Here is a 14724-nt window from a genome sequence, read left to right as displayed (position 1 = left end):
AAAGCAGGAAGAGATTCTATGTTAACCTCTATCGATTAAGCAGCAATACTCACAGTTCTTGTGTATTTATAGATAGCCGGATATCTCAGATGTAGATGATCTCTAGCCAGGTTATTAAATGTATTATACACCCCAGTTAGATCACATTGTCATCGAACCTTCCATTCATCTTTTACACAAGTGATTTGAGAAGTCTCATGTTTGCTGGATTCCGTAGCTATCACAAACTTAAAGTAAATCATTTGACTTTATTGACCTGATCTGAAAGTCGACTATCATAATTATGAGTTAGTTGCACTCCTTAGAGATTACTTATTCATGTGGCTTACAAGTACTTTGGAATATTTTCTAGTAAAAATACGTTCATTTTTCCACACAATATTGATACATCAAAACTAATAAATTGCTACAAGTCCACTTTTATTTTGCTACCGTTAATAAGCCGTATACTATAAGTTGAAAGCCGTTAAAAACCAAACTCACAACTGCTTGATACTAAAAAAGCATACTTTTAAAGCATTTCTACGTAAGTAAACCACATAGGATGGCTTTTTTTCATATACAAAACAATCTTCAGAAATCGTTTTGCAAATTGATGTTGAGATTGGAGTTCTCACTTTTCTTAACCAATTATCCAAGTACAAAACAATTGCAAGTGATATAAATTATTACAATAGTGTTTTATGAAAGTATAAAGTGAGACAAAGATATTATTTCTTAGTATTCATGTAATTGATTTACAAAGTTATATGATCAAATTATAATTTAAAAATAAAATGAATGATTGACAATTTCAACTTCTATTCAAAGTAGTAGTTACATGATGTAGGATAAACGCTTGGATCACATGACGTTTGGATGATAGAAGTATGTAAAAACTTTGGATCAGATTACTAAATAAATAAAGATGATTTCTTGAAAGTCACTTTTTTATAATGTATGATTGAAATTGCTCAAATACTATTACATGTATGAGAATAGGTATCACTTAAACTTAATACTCTTAAAGTAACACACATCAATTATGCTATGTGGTTGAAAGTAAGCAACATGGAGCTACAGCATTAATTAATAAAAAATGTTTTTAGCTATAAGTGAGCTGATCACTGCCGTAGGATCTGAACCCGATTCTGAATAATACTAACATTGTGATATTGTTGATTCAGTGCAATGAGCTCTAAGAACCGGATAAACATGACATTAGTTACTACATAGTGATTAGTCAATATGTACATCCCTAGTTTTTGTTCAAGAAGTACTAGACACTAGATAGTAGTGACTCAAAGTATATATTATTTACATATAACTTTATGGATGGTTATAGTTGATAGATGATTTTTAACACATTTCTGTTTACACAGGTATTTACCACACAAGTGAGATGACGAAAGTAGATATTTCGCAGTTAAATTGAATCAGTAAGCGTAAAACGTTCACCTACAAATCTTAATTTATATTTATTATAAACAAATAACAGATCCCCCAGCAAATTAAACTAGTGAATGATTTATCAATATTTACTAGTCACCAACTGTTATGCGGTTGTAACCGCTGATATTGTTCTTTCGTGGTGATCAGACATTTTGCCAGATTTTTGGATGCTTTCTGAAAACAACTACCTTTTTTGATTTGTCCAACGAGGCAGTATCTCAGCCTACAATATAGCAAATAAGTTGAAAGACTCGAATCCTTGTTTAGCAACCATCAATTATTTTTATTCATTTATTTATCAGTACGCACACGAATCGGATTATCCTATCGTAATCTATTCCCAACATTAGGAGTTTCTAATTGTCATCTAAGTAGTAGTTGCTTTTTCGAAGATATCACCCAGAACGAGACCTGACTCAGATACTATGACACATCCACTTGTGGTCTTCGATTTTCTCGGTGGAGCCTTGACATTTTAACCGCCTGCATGTCCTAAATTCCAGAAATTCGAAATGAATACCCCACATACTTATTCAGAAAGAATGTATCATATATACTTTTACGGGACTGCTGTAGTTTCACTATGTTCATCACATTTCGTGAATTGACCAACCTTTGAAATATGAACCGTTAGATTCCAACTCAACAACTAGAACGTCTTATTTTCGACGATAAATTTTACAATTTTCGGTTTGGTTCAGTTTAGGATCGTTGGTGAACACTTCTGAAAAGCCCTGAACTTGAACGAAAAGATTATCTAGTGCTCCCTAGTTATGAGTAGTTCACTTGATGAAGTTACTCTGTAATGTAAATTATTCTCACCGATTGCTATTATTTATCTAAAAACATTAAATGGCGAAGAAATTCATTATATTGCTTTAAACTAGTTGCTCTCTAATAGCGATTCGCTGAAAAATTAACGGAATTTAAAGATGACATCATAGTAGGTAAAAACAACGAACATAATTCTAAATCTCGTTTCAAGCCTTTTGCACGTGATGAGTTGTTTAGCAAAAAGTTTAGTGCTTACTTTATTTAAGAGGCATTTTTTTATGGAATGTAGTTTATCCTAATTAGCTATATCCAATCTTTCTTATCTTAACAGTCACACCTAATGATTTGTCATAATGTTGAGTCCAGTGAATATTATTACACGATGGACGACATATGCACAAAAATAAGGTAAAGTTGCTGATTCTTATAGAAACTCTTCATTACATCAAGTGAAACGACAATATGCTTGGTATTCAAATACAGATTGTTATGTAGATTTTAATACATCATGTGAGATGTGGTTTAATATGTGGATGGTTATTGTCACGGTTTATGAAATCAAGCAAACTAACATTCAAGTGATCTTAAAAACTGCTAATACTCAAGACCAATAATATACAGGTCAAGTGATAAATCGGAGATGCTGACGGGCTTACTCTGTAAATCAAGATTAAGTATGACTTTCTGGGGAAACAGATATAAGCTATTTGTCGAAATTCTGGCATAATTTTCTGAGGAGACATATTTATGAATGAGTTGCTCACATGTTTTCGATTTGGTTACCCGACAAAAGCTTTTCACTCATGTAACTTGTTTTACTGCTGTTTAAGAAGTGTATATTATAAGTACAGACTTGGATAAACAGCTGTCCTATACTTCCTACTTTTCAGCAGTCGTCTAACTAAAAACAGCTCAGGCAGTAGACTACCAAGTTCGGCAATCTCGACAACACTGTAATATTATGATCTGACGGACAACTCTAGTTCGAAGAAAAGATTTGATTTATATGCTTCGCTTAAAGGGATCAATTTTACATGAAATTTATCTAGAAAGAAAAAAGTTACATTATCCCATTGTAAAACCCATTTACATTATTATTGCAGTAGTGATATCTAATATATGTTTTTCCTACGGCAATATGTCCTACATAATGAGAAAATAAAGTAATTCATGTGAATGACCCTCAACTAGGTAATCTCACTAAGAAGCTTCCAGTATAATTTGTAACAGTGAATAATAATGAAAATTTAAACTAACTTCGACGGTAGCTGCGTACACATTAATGCAGTGCAAAGGAAAGTTATAATCATAAAATCAATATCTAGAATTATGTCCCTATACATCCAAAATATGACTGGATCCTACACTTTGACTCCGAATTACATTAAATCGCACATATTTTACTACAGTTATTCTACATTTTCATGATCCAAATCATTTTTTCATTTAAAGAGTGTATATATCACAATGCTAAAGAATCTGATTATAGTCCTAATTTATATGTATTCTGGTCTATAATGGATCATAAACTTTCTCGAAGTCCTGCATAGTAATAAGCAGCATGAAATATAGTAGATGCATTCCAAACTTTGAAGTACCAACTACGTCGTAAAAAGATAATATTTTGATTCACATTAAATATCGGCATATGATTTGATTTTCTTAAGTTGAATTTCTCAAATAATATCTACAAACACCCTTTAAATTATCAAATCGCCTTTCAACTGCGTGGTAATACTTATAAACAAAAGACATTTATATTTATAAATAATTTTCTCTGTTTCTAGTCACGTCAAATTCTTGTTGACAGTGGATTAAACGTTTTGACAGAAGTATCATTTCATCTGAAAGTGTTTTGTAAACTTCTGGTCACCATTTACGAAACAAACAAACATTTAGAAATAATGCAGGGTGAATCACATCTAAACATATTGAAATTATTATCAGAAGGGGTTTTGTGGAGATTTTAGTAATTTTATGGTTGAATTCGTGAGTCAATTGCAGCTAAACAACCATGGAAAACCTGAAAGCACTGGCTGGTCGTTTCATCCTAGTATGAGACTACTACTACTACTATGAGACCTATCAGTCTCGCACGAGAACGCTTAACCTCCAAACCACTGAGTCAACATCCAATTGATAGGTCGTAGGTTCGGATCTCGTGAGGTGGGATCGTGGATACGTACTGACTCGGAGTCCAATGTCGGAATTAATTAGTTCTAGTTTTTTATGTCTAATAAATGATAATTCATATGAATTCCTGTCACCAACATTCACACTTTAGAATATATTTTTATCAATGTAACCATTTCGTGAGTTATAATTGTTAGTCAGTTAGGAGACAAACCATTTAATGTGCAGAAATAAAAAGCTATATCAAAAAATGTAATCTCAGCTAATCGTAGTTTGTTGGTTTTCACGTCGATGATACATATCTATCATAAATTGAATGTCTATATAAAATAACTCAACTCATAATCTCATCTCAAGGTTTATAAATTAGTGTGAGGAACTAGGATTAGGATTTACAGTGGAACTTTAGGTTTAGAAATTATATTCAATGTTTTCATAACGAACTAACATCAGCTATAATTGTGAAACGGTATTTAGCCAAATGAGTGGATGAATCTTGCGCCAAAATCCAAGACTTGCTATCTTAAACCTGATTGGTTCGTCCATAAATTATAGTCTCACTATATTTACCCCACTAGTAAGTCGCTACCTAGACTTATCAATAGAATACCGAACAATAAGTCTACTTTCCTAAATTTTTTTATAAAAATAGTTAACACTATTAAAATCACTGGAAAAGTAGTCATTCACATTTATTCTCTGGAGATTTATTATTCAATGGATGAATCGATTTATGCGACATTACATAAACGAAAACATGTTTGATAATAAAAAGCGTCCGACTGTTGATAGTTTATGATTGCTTGTTCAATGAAATATTATACTGATTTGTTCATATCAGATATTTGTAATTTCAATGATTTCATCCATCAAGCTTTGGGTTGATGCGTTCAAACATATAACTACTTAGGAAGTTATAACATCATCTAAATTCATTTGGTATTGTTTGCTTGTATCTTCCCATCCAGTCGACAAGTCCCAAATCGGACAAAATACGCGTCCTGAATTTCATCGCTAGCCACCATCTATCTTTGATTATCATCTAAGCCTGTTTTGTTGCAATGCACCATGTCCAAAACTCACTTATACTAATGTTTAAACCATTCCAGTCTTCAATATCTCTAAAAGATCTAAATAATTCTACATACATAGTTTATTAAATATTGAAATGATTAAAATTGACTACTAGCTTTAAATAAGTTCATTATTTGTTGCTAATCTTTTTTTAAAATTATTGCAAAATTAGGGTGCATTTCAATTATAATGATATGCATTCTTTAAAAACAAACCCCCACAACTTCACTATTTATCTGTCGATTTGAAAGTGAATAAAAGGTTAAATGAAGCTTTGTTTGAATATATAGCAATAAACAATGAGATCTCAAAAAAACTATCATAATTACTTATATAATGAATTTCTTGTTTCAAGTCTCAGTTAAAGCTTCTTTTTTTCACAATTAATATGTTTCCTTGGCATTTGTTTGTTAGAAAATACTCTTCCCGAAAGTTCGATCACAAACAACAGAATATAGAATTTGCAAATTTCAAGCTACATTTACTAAATATTATGGAATTCTTAAACAGTTTAATCGGTGTTTTCGAAAAATGTATAGTATTAGTAGTGAAAAGAAAGCCGGTATATTGAATGGATCAGGATTAATTAAATACAATTTATGGTATTTAACATTTTTAAAATTCATCAACTTGGTTACAGGTTGTGATCTAAAAATTTATTGAAAACCAGACAGATTTACAGAATAACCATTATAGTTTATGACCCCTCGGCAGTTAGTAAACATGGCAATAAACCAAATTCAATCGAAGATTTTTGAGTGCCATGGTTACCATGTTACATTCAAGGCATTTCATTGAAATATGATAATTTGCATTTTAAATGTCAATCAATCCTTTTATAAAGACATTTTGAGACTAAATCTAATAAATGAAATAAAACATGAACGACAGGGAAAACAATTAGTAAGGAAGTTGTTGATGATGCTTGATTTCCATATATCACTTGGTAAACTTCTTATTTTTAAAATTTAACTGTGGTAATTTAAATTTCTCATTTTCGCGTCAAAGGTGCCCATCACTACTTTTAGTTTTCCACCTAAAAGAATCTTAAGCGTCAATGCTTCGCTTTGTTTTGTGACCCTATTTAAGGACATTTTTGTATTGTGTATATTACGGATGAGTTGAGTTCTTGTTATTCTTTTTTCTGAGCTGGTTATGGAATTGTATATTATTCCTGCCGACTCTGCTCTTCTTCCTCTAATTAGCAGGGCTGGAGTGCTAAGGAATAGCTTAGATTTATCCTGTTATTGAGTTGCTGCTTTTCGTTCCGTTCACTGGTCCACCATAATATCATAATATCTCGAGCATAGCAGAATTAGAAAATGTTAAATATAAAAATTATGTCTCATAAACTTTTAGTAACAGAAATTACTTATACTCAAACTTAATTATACGAAATCTAGATGTTCTTATCGCTTCAGAAGTTCATACCTATAATTTTGTAGATTTTATTACTGGAGTCGAATTCAAAAGCCAATTGAACGATATTCGTGAAAAACTAAATTCAACTAATTTATTTGTCTTTTTTGACGGATATGGGGTGTTCATCATAAACAACATGCAAAATACGATCTAGATATGAATTGAAAACGAGATGGTTATAATAATAAAAACTTTATTCAATATCATATATGTGATTGCGTTTAGAAACTCTCACTACAAAATATGCGATATTTCAACAAAAACTTCTGTTTTATGAATATTTAGCGTGTATATAGTCAAAAGTCAGTCAGCTACGATGTAGGATCAGGCACATATATTCATTGGTCCAAGTTGCCACACCTCATTAGCACAACAAGATGAACACCGAATTCATAGAAGTAGTTACTTCAGTTGGTAGCAATATATAAAAGAAAGATTGTGTATAGGGATATAATACAGGGAGCTAGAATTAGTTCATAGAAAAAAAGGTCTGAAGTAAATTTAATCTTACGGTTTAAGGGAAGACAAACTGTGTATACACCTACGCCACTGTGATAGATTCTCAGCCATTTCACCCCCCCCAAAAAGTAGTCTGCATCTACCAATATAGCTAAGACCAGATGCTAGTGACTTTTTGCACCGATGCCACGTTTTGGTTTAGCCAACCCTAACTATATAGTCGAAAAAATCTTTATGTACATAATTTTTAAAAAGCTGCCATTCATATACATCCATAAAAATTAACAGTCCTTTTGCTTAAATGATTTTTTTCATCACATAATAATATTTGATGTATGAACTCCCCAGTGAATGTTTCTCATTTCCTTAAAATTCATAAGAAGTTTAAAACATACAAACCATTGTGATTGAATTTCTTGAGCTTCTCAATAATTTTACTCATGATAGAGTGTAAACATTTTATGAAAGTAGTAGGTATAATAATTGAATTAAAACAAAACTAAAACAGATAACTATATGACAATAAGTGAATAGAAACATTTTGACCTATAATTTGGTGCAAACTGTTATGTCCGATTTGATAAAAGCTCCATAGCATCGGTAGTAATATAGATGAAATATACTGTGATATAATAAATTCTTTTACATTAGTTTAATTTATTGTTGATTCGAATAACAATATTTCATTACTTAATTTGATTCATTTTAAATATCTGAATAAAAGTCATATGTAATATATAAAACAAATAATCTCGCGAGACCGGATCGTGAATACACACTGTTGAGGAGTCTCACAATAGCCCGAAATAGCCGTCCAGTGCTTCCAGGTTTTTGATAGTGGTCTAGCTTCAATTGACTCATGATCTCAACTATTAAAATTACTATATTATCCACAAACCTTCCTCTGAAAATTATTTTGTGTTAAACGTTAACTACTTCTTAACTATTAAACAAAGTCTAACGGTTTGAAATAAAGATCAGTTTTTCTATGCAAAAAGCTTATAAAATTTGTAATGATCTAGTTCACCTTCTGAAATTATACACATTCTGTTGTTCATAACTATTTGAGATTGCATCAACTAATTATTTAAATATTTTACTCATTTGTAAATTTTTTATTAAATTCTTTATATTTAATGCTAATCTTCAAGTGCCTTTATTTTAATTAGAATGATAAATTCACTGTTTGTTTGTTTGTTGTTATGACCAAATTACAATTTTAAAATGGATCAATCAAAACTGAATCTGGAAATAACAATCATTAAATAAAAACCAAAATGTACAGGTAACATTTAAGAAAAACATCAATTTAAAAAACCAAAATTCACTAGTTTGTAAATCAAATTAATTCATGTTCATTACAGTAAATCTTGTTGAAGATTTACAATAAACAATGTTACGTTCATGTACTATGCTAATATTCCACAATATATAACTCAATATAGTGAATGAGACTACTTCTGTTCTCTTCTTCGCTATCCCATTAACCAGAGCAAACAAATTAGTTTAGTAATGGAAAATTTTGTTAATGATGACACTAGTCAAACTAGAACTGTCTCATATTTGACACAGTTGAACTCCACTAGTCACAAAATCTCACTGGAACTCCACTTTTCACCTCTCGAAGCTAGTCAATAGTGAGCGCATGATAAATATCACCTTAGGGTTGTAGAGATTGTTGAGTTTTAATTATGATCAGCTACCAACCAATGTTAGGCTACCGTTGAAAATTTAGAAGTACTAGGTAGCCGTTTCGTTCTAGTGTGGGAGTTCTCAGCAGTACAAATTAATGATCCTGTACGCTGGATTTCAAACTAGGACTTTTAGTCTCTCGCAAACGACTATACATTTACCTGAAATGATTATATATATATAAGTTACGATGATTTGAATTTATTAGCTGGATATTTGTCAATAAACATAAAATTCTTTTGAAAGGCAGTGATCAGTGTTCATACTGAATAACTCAATGTAAAGGGAATTCATCTCATCTTTTTCGTAAGTTACATTTGGGGATCATCAACAATAACTTTATGAGTTGAGTGATTAAAAGAAATTATTTTTTGTCAGCTAATTAACAGTAGATTAAACGACGTTAACAGTCGGCGGAAACAAGAAACATTAAGTTTACGAAACTTAACTGAATGAAAAGTCTTAGCGTATTTTACAGAATCATAAATTCGTTAATTTCATTAAACATCTCCAGAAACTTTATTTGTTAACCATTCACAGTACCATGTCTCACCATAAACCTTTAATGTAGAAATAACAATCTTCTATAAATTCCCTGATTTTATAGTAAAAACAGTAGATACAACTGAGAGGTTTATATCAAAAACGAATTTATCACTAACTTCGTGAGAATACTTATTGGAAATTATGATAGGAGAATCAACAGAACTAATTTTTGTCAACTTCTAGAGTAATCCCACTTTTCGAATTCAGTGCAATAACTGATTGGTCAAATAAATAGAACAACTAATCTTAGCATAGTCTACTAAATAATGAAAATGTAGAAAATCAGTTAGACCTATTGTAAATTTGTACTGTAGCTACCTCTGTTCAACCAGTTATACTTGATTGCCTGATAAAAAGAAATGTAGTAACATTCCTTTGATTTAGTTAAAATAAAACAAATCTTAACAAACGAACTTTCTTTTTCAGATACAGTGAGAATGATTTAATATTTATGGCAGATATTTAAAAATCTGACTACTAAATAGATAGAATAATCTAGTAGTACAATAGACGTATCATAATCTAAAATCATGTAACCTAATGAATCTCTGTCAAATTAACTAAGTTGTATAAATAATGTGTACTGTTAGTAAACATCCAATCTAGGAATATGTTCTATTTGTTATTACCTTTAAACATAATTTTAAAAATGTCAATCCAAATTACGATCACATCAGTGTTTATCATATGCTACTTTCCGTTATTTTGATAGTAGTATTTAGAAGACTGTAAACAGTTAAATACTTCGAATCGATTTCAATTTTTACTTAAGAAATAAGGTGATTATATTCAACTCAACAGCTTTTTTTTCCTCAAGACTTGAATAAACATGTATTATTTCATTATCTTTTTTGTTATGTAAACTACCAAGCAGAATAAGTTCAAATATTAACATAAGTGTAATGGACTCTCAGAGAATACGTAAACAAAATTACAAATTTAGTAGTTTACTAATATTTCTTCTAAAAGTATAACAGTCCTAGTTAGTCGTAGTTAACATTCAGTTTTATAAAAATGTATTAACAGCGTTGTTTATCTTATATAAATAAAACAGGAAACAATTTGATTATTGATAACATTTAACTGGTAGACAATTTTATGAATATGAATAGAGTGTTATAGTGTGAACTGTTTTAATTTACGTTTTTATATTTAGTTCAATTAAAGAAAGGGTCTTGATATAAGTTTATTTTCCAAGCTCATTTAATGACCAAATAACTGTTCTTTGGGAAAATGCATCTTTTGAGAGTTGCCCCAGTGAGTAGAACGTTTGAATTTCCGTTTCTAAATTAGAGTTTTGAACCTCATTACACCTACTTCTGTTTGGGCGACCAGGTGGGATCACCAGCCCTGGTGTGTGGAAACTAAGTATGTGAATTTGTGACTCGTAAATGAGTTAATTAATTATTAGAATAAATTTTATGAATATTATGGGTGTCATTTAACCCTTAATGAACTGTAATAACACCAATGAAGTTATCCACATTAATGAATCACTAAATATTAATCGATATGATGTTTTCTAGTTCAAAGTATTCACAGAATTCAAACACTCGAGTTTGTAATATATCTTATAGTTAAAAACAGTCAACAGTAAACAATGCATTCCTTTCTTTTCTGTAATAGTCGATACTTATTAATAAATTGTATTTGAAATGTTTAGGGAATTGATACACAACGTACTACCCACTAACCCCCGCCCCACAAATGACTATTTGGGCAAGGAGAGAAGGATTGAATAACAAATCTGTTGGCTACCGAATTATATATATATATTTTTTCTACTTCTTAGAAAATCATTCCATTTTTTGGCGAATGGTAAGCATTTGCCCTTCAAGCCACCTTTGATTGTCATCAAGAGATCCTCTCATTTGGCCTCTTCTGGTTGCCTCACTGTATCAGAAATAAAATTAACAGTAACTAATATTAAATCCATTTTGTATTGTTTTAATCTTCCCATCGATATTTAAAACTGCGATTTATCAGTCTCTTATTCGCATATGTGCATCATGTGCGGATCGACTCGATATTGCCTTAATTGACATTCATTATAAGCAAAAAGGATGGTGACCAGCGGTGGAATACACGATAAGTGTTTCGTCCGGCTGACGAGTCCTAAATTGGATGAAACTTTAATAACTAATATTGTTCCCAATCATAACGCAACAAGTGCAATACAGGTTCTTACGTTGTTTCTATTCATTCCAAATGACAAATGTGAAGATTAAATAGAAGTGAAGAGAAATTAATGAAATTTGATGGAAGATGATATGATGTTTTAAATGTTATGTAGAGTATGGGAGTAACGGAAATGAGATATACAAAAGAACACGGTGCTGAAATTGTTAATGTCTTGTACAAGGTGTTGTGAAAAATCGAACATGTTTCATAGAGTGTTGTAATACAGAAAAACTGACCAATATGCAAAAGTCTGAAATCACAAAATTTTGTAATGACCTTTGGATACTTTTTTCATGATGCGGCATGTAAATTCCATTCATATTTATTTTATCTCACAGTTTTTTATACTGAAAAAGTGTGAATGCAACTGTTACTAGATAACCAGTTGTTTAATTTTTCTTATTGGTGCTCATTTGGGTACTATTGATTAAGTAAATTCAGTTTCTTGAGCGGTTTTCAGTCAACAACAATGCATCAAATCGTGTTATCGATCAGTCAATATTCTGTTCATAATTCTTATAAGCTAAATATGTTCATGCTAAGCAAAAAGTTATGATCAATAATACTACTATACAAATATCCAGACAATCTGTGAGAGTACTATGATCAAACAGATGCCGTAAACGATTCAAACAATAAACGAGCTTCAGTGAAGATATTTGAAGCAACTGAACGCGGCACTGTAATGCATCCAGACATGCTGGGTGAAAAATCAAAATATAGGGAAATTTCGAGCTTAAAACGAAATCTCCAATGAAAATCACATTCAAATATGCAGCACTCATCCACTAAATGAACAACAAAAATGTCCGATGATACTGAATGTAGCAAATTTATTGAACTTCAAAAGACGGATGGATAACCTGACACTTATATTTCCATTCAGATTGGCTATATTTGTTTCAGATTCCAAGTCACATACAGTAGTTTCTCGGAAAATGATGATCAGAAAACCGAAACCTATTTTCATTCGTAAATTTTTACTATTGGCAGTACTTTGGAGCATTCCTAAAAATACATGGTTTTTAATGTGAACATCGCTCTGATCACGAACTTGTCACTCCTGAGTTCACTCTGGAAACAATTGAAAATCATTGGGAACTGAAAATATTTTCTGTCCTAGTTTACACTATGCTCAATGGCAGTGAATAATTCAATGTGTTTATAATATTTGCATCATCCGATTTGTATAGTTTAATATGATGAAATATTGTATTTCAATACTTAATAAAACACACCATAATTCATAACAAAAACTTTAGTAAATACGAAAAAAAACGAAGACCGGTAAGCTAATACTACAAAGCTAGATATAAAAAAAATCATTTAAATCACCTTTATCATGATTGTTCAGTATTTTCCATATCAGAAAAAATTGTTTTCTACATTAGACATCAGTGCTTAGGTATCTGGAGCGGAACTCTTTCAGTTATGGTTAATCCTCTTCAAATTAAATAACTCAAAGTAACAATCAGTAAATAGCAATGAAATTTGTGGTTGTTCCCACTGTGATAAATGAAATTTTTAAAAAATTAAGGTTCACATTATTCTACTATACATTAGGAGCTTCAAGATATGAATGATTCATAATCTTACCATTTCATGAATACCACTTTTGAATACGCTACTGGACGAAATCAACTGAAATCTTCAAAGTACAATTAGTTAACTAATTATGCTCCATTTCTGTCTTTCTATAAAATAAAAAATAGAAAACATGAGATTATATTTAAAACCTTCCCTCAATACTTTCATCAATGTTAGAATCAGTTAATTATAAGTATTTCAAAATGCTATGCTATACTAAGCATATCTGATTCATTTCATTAAAAATATTCTAACAAAAATACAATCCAGTGGTCTTCATAGTTCACTTTATAACTTTTATAGTTTCATACTTATATATGACATAAATTATCAACATTTCTGAAAAAAATAAGTCAATTCACTTGGTATTGTTTGGCTTGTATCTTCTTATTGAGGTTTAAGACTGTAATTGATCAGTCTGTTATTGACATATGTGCATACTGTGCGTATGCCTCGATATTGCCTTAATTCATAAGCTTTTTGTGATCAATGATGGATAGTGGTTAGCAGTGGAATCCAGGACTCGCGTTTCGTCCTGTTTGGGACTCGTCAGCTGGATATACCTGAATCTCAGAGTTGATGTTCACTCTGGGACTCGAACCCAGTACCATTCGCTCGAAACGCTATCGCGTTATCCACTCCACCCGACTGCACAAGCAAGTGGCTATCAGGACTCAGTAGCTGAGTGGAAACGCGCGTCCTGGATTCCACTGCTAACTATTATTCATCATTACTTACAAAATAAGTCAATGTTTACCGGAATTTCAAACAATTTTTTTCACTAATAATACACAATATAAATTAATGAAAATGCTTCTTTTTGTTTTTGATAACAAAAAAAAAGAAAAAAGAATACGTAATAAGGTTGAATAAGACACCACAATTTCTAATTATAATAATTTGCTTTGTTAATAAAAATAAACCGCCTTCATTGATTTTTTTTTCTTTTTTCTTTTTGAAAAAAAGTATGTATGAAAGCATATCTAAATGGTTCCAACTAATTTATATATTAAACTACATATATATTCAAAAGTCAATAATGAATTTAGTTACGGTATCAAAATTAGCTTAATAGTTGATAAATCTTTATATTAATGTATCAGTAAATAATTATTGATTTTAACTTATATTATGTTGGGATGATAGTAACAAGCAAGATATATGAAGATATTAATATTTAGTGATACATTACAATTAGATATAGGTTGAAATTGTTAGTCTTTTAGAATATTGTCTAAAGTTGAACAAAGTAGGTTTGGCCTTAATAAAGCGTAATGATATTGATTTTAATTAGAAATATTTATAGTAGACATACTATGGAATAAGAATAAGTAGGGGTATATCAAACATTAATTTTCAGAGTACACTTTATACTGGTCCAATTGAAATTTTGAAGATAGTAGAAGATAAGTGTTATCCACTTGA

The sequence above is a fragment of the Schistosoma haematobium genome, chromosome 4 (genome assembly GCF_000699445.3).
Source record: "Schistosoma haematobium chromosome 4, whole genome shotgun sequence".
NCBI classification, from domain to species: Eukaryota; Metazoa; Platyhelminthes; class Trematoda; order Strigeidida; family Schistosomatidae; genus Schistosoma; species Schistosoma haematobium.
This window is presented reverse-complemented; position numbering follows the sequence as displayed.